The following is an 8,916-nucleotide window of genomic DNA, read 5'->3' as shown; positions in this document are numbered from 1 at the left end:
GTCTTCATTAAGCATGATGGGTGGGGGACAGCCGTTTAAAAATTTATTCAGCCCCATTTCCAATCAAGTATCCAAGCTTAATTAGATTCTATACATCATCATGAAGCCAGTTCACCAGTCCCCGTAGGATACTCCCAAGTGTAGGGAGTCTATAATTGTTTTTTTGCCATAAGTGCCTGTGATTTCCAATACCACCTGGAGGTTGGCAACCCTCATGTCACACGACCCCTTCAAAACAAGGACGAGGCAGCCGGACTGTCTTTGCCTTTAACGTGGGCTGCCATTTTTTATTTTACAATTTAAATAACGGTCAGCCAAACCAAGTCTCACAAGATTCTAGTTATCTCTCTCTTTTTTTTAATCCTCACCTGGAACGCAGCAAGCTGGAAAGAAAAACAGAGCATCAGTGTAGCTGCTAATCTCAAGTCTCCCGAGAGCCCTTCGGTGCCGGAGAACATTTGATGCATACGTATGCTCCACCACCACGACCCAGCAGGGTGGCGAACGTTAAGAAGGGGGATTCTTCCCTCCCTCCTCCGATGGCCCCCCTCACCTATGGCCAGGAGGTGAGGTAACTTGTCCGGCTTAAAACAACACTGCCGTTTCTAGCTGTCCTTTGTGAAGAGACGCGCTCTTCCCCGAGCTCCATGCTGAGTTTCGACCGCATTCCTCGGCACTGCTGTGGCACCCCGGGAAGAAAAGACTACCTTGGCCATGCAAGGGCGTTTGTGTGTGGCAAGTCACCATGGCCAATGAGACCCCCTTCCCCTTCCCCCCCCCCCCCCGGTTGGCCTGGTTTTCAAAAGACATACTCGCTTGTGAAGAGAGGCTGTTGTTCAACAAGTGCCCCGACAACCCCGGCGGGACCCGCCGCACCGTTTCATTCCACCATGCTGAATATCGGCCCCTTTGGGGCTCACCTGGGTGGCTTGGAGAACAGTGACCAGCAACAGCAACCCTAAATGTCCTCCATGTGGATGGCACAGAAGGAGGAGGAGGAGGAGGAGGAGGAGAAGGAGAAGGAGAAGGAGAAGGAGAAGGAGAAGGAGAAGGAGAAGGAGAAGGAGAAGGAGAAGGAGAAGGAGAAGGAGAAGGAGAAGGAGAGGAGGAGGAGGAGGGAGGAGGCGTTGGTTTTTATATGCCCACTTTCTCTACCGCTTCAGGGAGAATCATACTGGCTTACAATCACCTTCCCTTTCCCTCCCCATAACAGACACCCTGTGAGGTAGGTGAGGCTGAGAGAGCTCTAAGAGAGCTGTGACTAGCCCAAGGTCACCCAGCTGGCTTCGTGGGTAGGAGTGGGGAAACAAATCCAGTTCAACAGATTAGCCTCCGCCGCTCATGTGGAGGAGTGGGGAATCAAACCCGGTTCTCCAGATCAGAGTCCCCCGCTCCAAACCACTGCTCTTAACCACTACACCACACTGGCCTGAGTATCCAAGATGATGCCAGGCATAGTGTGGATGTCTTTGGGGGAAGGGGGTTCTGCTTGGGTGGGATAAGGAGGGTCTCCTTTACAATCCCACCCTTACATCAGCCCTCTCTTTACACGCCGCAACCTGTAATTTCCACGGGGTCAAAGCAAGCGTCGCCGTACCAACCGCAGTTCAGACAGCTGAGCTGAGCACAAAGGAACATGCCCTGTTGTCGGCACCCGCACATTCTCAAAAGCCGAGAACACATTTCTTTGTCACCTTCACCACATTAAAAATTAATATCCGTTCTATTTTTTTTTTCATTCCCCCTTGTGAGTCAGACCTTAACCCTGAACTGCTTGACTGTTGGTGTTCTTATTTTCTTTTGTGTACTCTCTCTCTCTTTTATTACTCATAATTCATTACGTGAACACAAGAGGGGCCCTGGTGGATCATACCAAAGGTCTACCAAGTCCAGCATCCTTTCAAAGAGTGGTCGACCTGGCACTTCCAAAAATCCCACAAGCATGAAGATAACAGTCCTCCCCAGATGTTTTGTGTCTTGCATGGAGGATCCGTACAGAGACAGGCTGCCTTCAAACATGGGGCGGAAACACATGGTCGCTTTATCCTCCTTTAATCCCTGTTTCGGCCAGGATTCATCCAGGATCGAACCCATGCGTTTCACCTAATGCGTTCGTTCCATTTAGAATGATAGAGTTGGAAGGGACCACCAGAGTCATTTCGTCCAACCTCCTGCACAATGCAGGAAATTCACAATGGCCTCCCCCCACACCCACCCACAGTGACCCCTGCTTCATGCCCAGAAGATGGACATAAAAAACCCTCCAGAATCCCTGGGAAATCTGGCCTGGAAGAAAATTGCTTCCTGACCCCAAGGTGGCAACCGGCATTTCCCTAGGCATGTAAGAAACGCCCACGAGAGCCAAACACTGATGCAACCTTTCCTGCCCTCCCTCTCATGATCTGCCTAAGTTCACAAAATCAGCACTGCTGACAGATGGCCATCTAGCCTCTGCTTAAAAACCTCCAAAGGAGAGCCCACTACCTCCCAAGGAAGACTGTTCCACTGAGGAACTTGTCAGAAAGTTCTTCCTAATGTAAATTACTCATTACTTCATTACCTACCTTGCAGGGTGTCTGTTGTGGGGAGGGGGAGGGAAGGGAATTGTAAACTGGTTTTATTCTTCCTTAAGTTGTAGAGAAAGTCGGCATATAAAAACCAACTTCTTTTCCTGGACTTAAGTCATAGCCAGATTCTCAATGACACTCCATTAGAAGAACAGTGTGCATTGTGAGATTAAACTTCCTTACTTTTTTAAATGAAAGGAAACATGGGTCAATGTCCTGTTGTTCCTTTCTTAAAAAGTCATTTCAGGACCCCATTTTTGCAGAAACGTGAATGTAACGTTAAGCTTTTTGCCATGTGCCATACCACAGTGACCGTCGGCATGAGAATGGGGGCATTATACATACCAGACCGTGTCCCTATTTCGTCCATGAAATGTAGGTGGGGGTGGTTCAGGTGTTCTTTTTGGCCGGTGGCTCTGTGGGCCATGGCCGCCCGGAGCCGTTTTTTATTTCCGTCGATGAATGGATTTCTGGATGATATCCCAGAATGCACTTTGCATTCCCCTGGGACAAGAGCAGGGAGGTCCGGAGAAGAAGAGAAGGTATACGTCTCGACTGTTTGCCTCTCAGCCCTGGACTCTGAAATGGTAGTTAGGGGGAGGGTTGCCAATAGGGTTACCAGCCTCCAGATACTAGCTGGAGAGATCAGTTCCCCTGGAGAAAACGGCTGCAATGGCCGCTGGACTCTATGGCATTGAAGTCCCTCCCCTCCCCAAACCCCGCCCTCCTGAGGTTCCACCCCAAAAACCTCCCACCGGTGGCAAAGAGGGACCTGGCAACCCTAGTTGCCAACCTCCAGGTGGGGCCTAGAGATCTCATGGAATCACAACTGATCTCCAAACTACAGAGGTCAGTTCCCCTGGAGAAAATGGCAGCTTTGGAAGATGGACTCTATAGCAGTAGACTGCACTGAGGTCCCTTCCTTCTATGAATCCCACCCTGCCCAAGATCTACTCCCACCAGTTGTGAAGAGGGACTTGGCAACCCTACTGCCTGCCAATTCAAGCCCCATCGGTGTATCTTTGAAATTAGAATACTTTGACACAGGGTCTTGACATCAGTATGGTGTGTGTTTCCCTTCCACACACTGCATACCGGCGATCTATTCTCAGTCCCAATTCAAGGTGCCGGTGTTAACCTTTAAAGCCCTATATGGCTTGGGATCAGCACAGTTGAAGGACAGCCTGAGCCTACAACTGTGTAGAACATACATGAATCTGCCTTCTACTGAATCAGACCATCGATCCATCAAGGCCAGTATTGTCTACTCAGACTGGCAGCAGCTCTCCAGAATCTCAGGTGTCTTTCGCATCACCTACTGCCTGCTCCTGGAGATTCCACTGAATGAACTTAGGACCTTCTGCATGCTAAGCAGATGCTCTACCACTGAGCCACGGGAAACGGGGTGGGGTGGGGAGGGAATATGTATTGCTGCTGCAGGAAAGAGCGGAATTATGCAAAGCAGAGCAGAGGCAGCTGCCAAGAAACTCGAGGTTTCCCACTGCTTCCATTTAAAATGAGCGGTGGGGGAAGGGAAGGAGGAGGCCGAGGAATATCAGCGCTTTTGTTTCCCCTGTGAAACTTTAGCAGGAGAAATTTTAATTGTGGATCCTTGCGGACAAGACGCTGAAATCCTAGCTGGTAGCTGGGCTTCGCTGGAACAGGTTCCGGCTCCCAATCTTGGCTTCCGACTGGAGTCACTCGGGTTCCTCTCCTTCACCCCCCCTCCGCCCCCTGCCAGAGAACGCAGAATGGATGGCACGTTAACTGTTTGCTAGCAATGGCAAGTACAGTCAAATAGGCTCTTGCCCACCTAAAAAGACGCTGATGGATAGAGAGTTGCAGGTAGGGTTGCCAACTCTGGGTTGGGAAACACCTAGGGATTTTGGGGGTGGAGCCTGGGGGTAAGAGGGTTTAGGGAGGGGGGGCTTCAACAGGGTATCATGCCATAGAGTCCACCCTCCAAAGCCATCTTCCCCAGGGGAACTGATCTCTGTCATCTGGAGACCAATTGTAATAGAGGGAGATCTCCAGGTGCCACTTGGAGGTTGGTAACCCTAGTTGCAAGGGGAGCCCTAAGATTTTGGGATTTTGGCCCCTGTGTCCCTTGTAGGGGAAATAGGGCTTCTCCCCAGAAAGAGAGGTCACCTATGAGCCCTGATTGAAGCCCTTATGGTTATGCTGTGAGCTGACAGTCATATCAGGCAAATCCAGAATTGGCTGTGGGATGGAGTGTCATGTCAATTTCCTTACAGTGCAGTCCTATGCAGAGTTAACCCAGTGTATGTCCATTGACATCAATGGACTTAGACTGGAGTAACTTTGAACAGGAAGGGCACTGTGAGAATCTCAACTTCTTTAAAAAGAGAAAATGCAAGACGCTAGACCAGGGGTGTCATAGAATCATAGAGTTGGAAGGGACCACCAGGGTCATCTAGTCCAACCCCCTGCACACTGCAGGAAAGTCACAACTCCCTCCCCCACCCAACACCAGTGACCCCTACTCCATGCCCAGAAGATGGCCACGATGCCTTCCCTCGCATGAACTGCTTAAGGTCACAGAATCTGCATTGCTGACAGATGGCCAGCTAGCCTCTGCTTAAACACCTTCAGGGAAAGAGAGCTTACCACCTCCCGAGGAAGCCTGTTCCACTGAGGAACCACTCTGTTAGAAAATTCTTCCTAATGTCTACACGGAAACTCTTTTGATTTGATTTCAACTTGTTGGTTCTGGTCCAATCTTCTGGGGCAACAGAAAACAACTCGTCACCCTCCTCTATATGACAGCCCTTCAAGTACTTGAAGATGGCTATCATGTCCCCTCTCAGTCTTCTCCTCTTCAGGCTAAACATACCCAGCTCCTTCAGCCTTTCCTCATAGGACTTGGTCTCCAGACCCCTCACCATCTTTGTTGCCCTCTTCTGGACACCTTCCAGCTTGTCTACATCCTTCTTAAATTGCGGTGCCCAAATTTGACAAAGATTTGCCAAAGGGAGCTTTGAGTCTCGAATGTTCATCCCCGAAAATCTTGTCAGTCTCTCAGGTGCAGCTGGACTCAAATCTAGCTTTTCTACTGCAGACCATCACGGCTACCCTCTGAAACTATCCCAAGGGTGTGATCATTGCCTAGTGGTCTTCTAGCCCCCTGGCTATGGTGTACCTTCAGCCGTGCCCCTTGGGTTCCCAAAGGAACGAGTCTCACCTTAGCAAAGCTATGGCTAAGACATCTGGAAGGCATGAATGTATAGGGCTTTGTTTGGGCTTCTGGGGACATGAGACGCCTCGCTCTTCAGGGTGGCATGGAGACCAGCAAAATGGGACCCTTCGAAACGGGTGGTCTTTCACCCCACCCCTGCCCTCAGGTGCATTTTTTAATTAAAAATAAACAGAAAGGACCACAAGAAACACCTATAAAGGTGAAGAGGGATATCAGTAAAGAAAACCCCTTTTATGGCAGGGCTTACAGAATTAGGACAGGTGGGAATTCAGGGCAAGAGGTGTTTGTGGCTGGTGAGGGAAACACTTTTGGCACCAGCCTGGGGGATGGGGGACACAACCAAGGGTCTCATAATTTCTCTGATCAGGTTTTGGCCGCGTTCTGAATTTCTCCCAGTTTTCATTGGGTTATTTCAGTCTCTCGAAGGAACCATAAAACCAAACCATAATAATGGCTCATATCCTACCACTTTGCTCAGCCAAGCTTGAAGTCTTCCTCAGGCTGAAGGAGACTTTCCCGGGGGTGGGGGCAGGCTCTTATGAGGAAGTCCATAGGCCAGAGGACAGCTTCAAACTTGGCGGAGGGAAGGGCCGGATTGAAGCCAATGATAATCGCTATGTCACCACGCCTCCACATGAAGCCAGCTGGGTGACCTTGGGGAGGGGCCGTGGCTCAGTGGTAGAGTATCTGCTTGGCATGCAGAAGGTCCCTGGTTCAATCCCCAGCATTTCCAGTTAAAGGGACTAGGCGATTAGGTGATGTGAAAGACCTCTGCCTGAGACCCTAGAGAGCTATGGAGAGGGGCCGTAGCTCAGTGGTAGAGCATCTGCTTGGCATGCAGGAGGTCCCCGGTTCAATCCTCGGCATCTCCAGTTAAAGGGACTAGGCAAGTAGGTGATGTGAAAGAGCTCTGCCTGAGACCCTGGAGAGCTATGGAGAGGGTCTGTAGCTCAGTGGTCGAGCATCTGCTTGGCATGCAGAAGGTCCCAGGTTCAATTCCAGTTGAAGGGACTAGGCAAGAAGGTGATGTGAAAGACCTCTGCCTGAGACCCTGGAGAGCAGCTGTTGGTCTGAGTAGACAATACGGACTTTGATGGACCAAGGCTCTGATTCAGTATAAGGCAGTTTGATGTGTTCATTTAGGGGAGGGGTCGTGGCTCAGTGGTAGAGCATCTGCTTGGCATGCAGAAGGTCCCAGTTTTACTCCCTGGCATCTCCAGTTAAAGGGACTAGGCAAATAGGTGATGTGAAAGACCTCTCTGCCTGAGACCCTGGAGAGCCATTGCCTGTCTGAGTAGGCAATACTGACTTTGATGGACCAAGGGTCTGATTCACAGAAGGCAGCTTCATGTGTTCATGGGTCAGTAGTGACCTGGTGCTCGCACAGGGGACTACCTTTACCTTCTTAAGGCACCCTAGGGATGCTTCTGAAGTTCTCTTGGTCTCAGTGTTGTTCAGGGTACTTTGAGATCAAAACTATCTGGTTGTGTAATGGGAATCCTACACACTTCATTATGAGTTTTCCAGAAAGCATAGGAGTCATGAAGCAAGTGCCCCTTTTTTCCAAACTGCAAAAGGTGAACAATAGCACCCCAAAACATGAAACAAAAATCCACTTAAGGAGCAAAATGGTTCTAAATTGCACCGCAGTTGTTTTATGTGTGCATGCCCTCACACTGCTTCCTCACGGCTGCCCCTTTCCCCATTCTCCATTCACTGCCCATCCACAATAGAAAAATAATCACAAAAAAAGGTGCTCGCCTTTACTGTCTCAAGTCTGTTAAGCTTGGTGAAGCGGGGATAGGCAGCATCATATGTAGGGTTGCCAGCTCCAGGTTGGGAATGCCAGGAGATCTGGGGGGCAGAGTCTGAGGAGGGCAGGGGTTTTTTGGGGGGACATTAATGCCATAGAGTCCAATTGCCCAAGCGACCCTTTTCTCCAGGGGAACTAATCCCCTGGAGATCACCAGGCATCACCTGGAGGTTTGTGGAGAAACAAAGGTATCAAGCTCACAATAGTAATGCAAAAAGTGCTCTGTTATTTACAAGTGCAAAGCATCAAAAATATCATGAACATATACAAACATAACACAATGACAATGTGTAGCTAAAAGCTACCCGAAGAAGACAAATGTTTGCAAAAGTAAGTACAATGACTTGTTTGACAACTTTCTTCTTTTAACAGAAAGCAATAATGGAGCCTGGAATCATGGGAGGCATGCCTCTGCTGGAGCGTTTGCCGGATGATTTAAACGCTTTCGCCGTCCGAGGACAGCTTCATCAGCCGGTGGCCTCAAACTGGTTGCTCCTTCAAATCCTTTATAAATAACTTTTCAATAGCAATCTTTCTCTTCCATGCACCTTTCTGGCTGCCTGAGTGAAGCCGTGTTTGCAATTTGGTAGCCCTTAGTGGCACCCTCTGCTTAAATTTCATTGCAATATGGGGCTGCGACATCCCGTTGAACTCTCGTGAGAACAACTTCTTTTATTAGGAATTATTGGGGTCGGTAAGCTGAAGAAGATTTCGAAACGCGTCCTTGCGACAGACCCTACTGTGGACCTCTTTTGTTAATTGGTCTGGCTACTCTTTGTGATTGCTTTCTTATATCATGTTTATGTGTACAAAATTATGAGCCTTTGGCCTTGTTGATATCCTTGATATTTTCAGTTTATCTGTTGTTATGCTTTTTGAGCCGGATTGGCTATATTTAGGTTTGTTATTGTAAGGAAAATCAGCCTTAAGCCCTGCGAGGCTACCGCGAATATTTTTGGTTTTGTATTTAATGTACATATTTAATATATATGCTTGCAACCTGCCTTTTGGTTTTTGATATTGATATGTTTAATTTTGAGCCACGTGCTGCCTTCTCATATAGCTACTACTAATTGCAGCATCTGTTTTTCATATCTCCAACTTCCAGGTAATAGCTGGAGATCTCCTGCTATTACCAGTGATCTCCAGCCAATAGAGGTCAGTTCATCTGGTAAAAATGGCTGACGTGACAGCCCCTTGTGATATAGTGGTTAAGAGTGGGGGGTCTAATCTGAAGAACCGGGTTTGATTTCCCACTCCCCCACATGAGCGGCAGACTCGAATCTGGTGAACCAGGTTCAATTCCCCGCTCCTCCACA

This window comes from Euleptes europaea, chromosome 11, assembly GCF_029931775.1.
Source record: "Euleptes europaea isolate rEulEur1 chromosome 11, rEulEur1.hap1, whole genome shotgun sequence".
In the NCBI taxonomy this organism is placed as follows: Eukaryota; Metazoa; Chordata; class Lepidosauria; order Squamata; family Sphaerodactylidae; genus Euleptes; species Euleptes europaea.
The sequence above is the reverse complement of the archived record's forward strand: the minus strand, read 5'-3'. Positions refer to the sequence as shown.